The sequence below is a fragment of the Austrofundulus limnaeus genome, unplaced genomic scaffold, assembly GCF_001266775.1.
Source record: "Austrofundulus limnaeus strain Quisiro unplaced genomic scaffold, Austrofundulus_limnaeus-1.0 Scaffold155, whole genome shotgun sequence".
In the NCBI taxonomy this organism is placed as follows: domain Eukaryota; kingdom Metazoa; phylum Chordata; class Actinopteri; order Cyprinodontiformes; family Rivulidae; genus Austrofundulus; species Austrofundulus limnaeus.
The window spans coordinates 970,401-973,028 of record NW_013952557.1 but is presented as its reverse complement, the minus strand read 5'-3'; the positions used below and the strand labels follow the sequence as shown (position 1 = coordinate 973,028).

Below are 2,628 nucleotides of genomic sequence, written 5' to 3'. Positions count from 1 at the left end.
GTGTGTGTGTGTGTGTGTATGTGTTTGTGTGTGTGTGTGTGTGTGTGTGTTATGAGCAGAGCAACATTGAGCAGACTAACTCAATTCAAAGAACATTAGACTAATATCTCAATTAACTAATAATTAGTTATGAACTGTTATTAGTAAACTAATAAACATTGTTGAACTAATAAAATGATTAAGGTATATTTATTAAAAACAGAAGATGTAAAAAGATAAAAGTTTAAGCTTTGATTGAAATATATTCTATTAATGCTAAACCATAATTTCTAAACATTTCTAAACATCATAACAACAAATGCATAGCTATAAAATAACTATTACTGAAGAATCCTTAAAATTAAAGACAAAGTCAACACATTTTAAAGGGGTTTATGCATTCGAATTACACATGTTCAAAAGAACAGCAATAGTAGACAGAGTATTTGTTTTGACTTGTTTTATCAGCAAAAAAACAAATCCTTGAGACACAAAATCTTTCCAAAGAGAAAGAAGGGACAGAGGAGAAAAGGCTTGTTTTTTATAGCTCTCCATGAGAGCTGAAAGAGTTCAGTCTAGGAGGAGAGGGCTTTGACCTCAGGTGGTCAAAGGTCAATCAGTGGTAAGATGAGGTGAGGTGAAATGGGCGTTACCACTACACTGTAATAAACCCTCTCATGAATGTACAAACTGCCAAATAATTCGTTTTCTTAGTGTTTAGTGGAACTGATTATTGTAGACATCATCTATATGTGAACTGTGGTCAGAACATACAGGTCTGGATCTCACAGTCTGATCATAGAGTAAATATAATTTAAACATGCAACCTGTGAGTCAGCAGCTTTTTCTGGACTTACTGCATATATGAGGCCTTCGTATGCAATAACTCCTACTCCACTGTGCGGACGGTTCATGGGGGTGATCGCTGTCCACTGATTGCTCTCTGGGTTGTAAAACTCAGCTGTTTGCAGCCACACACGCCCATTAAATCCACCACATGTGTAAATCTAAAGACAAACAGATATTCATTATAGTAAGTGTAAATAGTTCCTTAAATGGTCACAGCTTAGAGCAGTGGTTCCCAAACTTTTTATCTTCTGACCCACAAAATATCCATGGCAAAATCTTGTGACCCCACATATTACTGGTCTGAGTACACAAACTTTGTTAATAACCCTAAAAAACACAGGCTTTTTGACAATCTAAACAGCTTGTACACAAATATAAATACTTATTTATTCGTTTTTGTGTGTTTTGTAATAGTTATAGGGAAAATATTACATCAGCATTAATTTTATTACCCTTTAAATTGATTTCTGGAGATTATCCAAGGTGCTTCATGACCCATAATTGGGTCCCAAGCCCAACTTTGGGAACCAAAGTGCAGTGGTTCCCAAACTTTTCAGCTTTTGACCCACAAAATAACAGTAGCAGAGACCTGTGCCCCCAACTATTTTTGGATGATAAACATTTATATCAGGTCAACAAAACATGGGCATAACAATATTTTTATACTACATTTATCCATTTTAAATACACTAACCAACTAAGACAAAAATGTAACTAATTCCGAAAACCTTTTCAGGACCCCACCTTGATGTTTCGGGACCCCACCTTGGGTCCCGACCCCAACTTTGGGAAACACTGGCTTAGAGAACTGACATCCAAACCTGGTCCTCGAGACTCGCAGTTTTGCTTGTTTCTCTGCTCAAACAAACCTGATTCAAAGACTAAATTATCTCTTTACGTTCTGCAGAATCACCCATTCATTAAAATCAGGTGTGTTGGAGCAGATAAACCTATAAAACATGCAGCATATTGGCCTTTGAGGACCTGGTTAAGAGAAAAGAGTTTCATTCTGACTAGAATAATGAGTCAGTGACTGCCAGTCTGGTTAGATTCATTCAGAGAGCGTTCTACAGCAGGTAAGATTTCAGATGTTTATAAAATTTCCACAAAAATTATTTTAATGCACAACCACCTACCTTGTTCTGAAAGGTCGTGCTGCTCGCATCACTCTTTTGCTCATTCATCAGTGCAATTTGGCTCCACTGGTTGGTCTCGGGGCGATAATGTTCTGCAGAGTTGAGTTGTACTTGGAAGTTGTACTTCCGAGCCTCCCATTGCGTAGATGCATCCGTTTAGCACAGCCACGCTCACGTAGCAGCGGCGAAAGTACATGGGTGACACCTCCACCCAGGTGCGTGTGACATGGTCAAATCTGTGGACGCTGTTGAGGTGCTGCATCCAGTTGAAGCCGCTGACGCAGTAGACATACTCACCGAGGAAGGCTGTGCCGTGATAGGCACGAGGATGCTTGAGTTCTTTTGTCACATTCATCCAGCTGTCAGCATAGATGTTGTAAGCTTCACTATTTTTGAATAGATTATCACTGTCCCAGCCTCTGAAGGTCAGGAGGATGGCACTAGGCATGCGGTGCATGTATATGGGATTATCATTGTGGACTAAACGTCTCCTCGATGGGACAGGTCGATGAGTGATTTGATCGATGATGGTGTTGGCGATGGATTTGCACTTTTTACTTTACTGTACGAGGTTGTTGGTGAGCACTGTGGTCCTGATGTACTCCACATCCATCAGAGCCAGTCGGATCTAAACAGAGGAAACAAATGCCATATTTTAGCCTTT

General features: G+C 39.4%; 1 pseudogene; it reads right to left on the bottom strand.

Annotated features, from left to right (window-relative positions):
* The window catches only part of LOC106523383 (kelch-like protein 10), a 3,262-nt pseudogene extending 841 nt beyond the window's left edge, over positions 1–2,421 (bottom strand).
* Between the last annotated feature and the right edge of the window lie 207 nt (positions 2,422–2,628).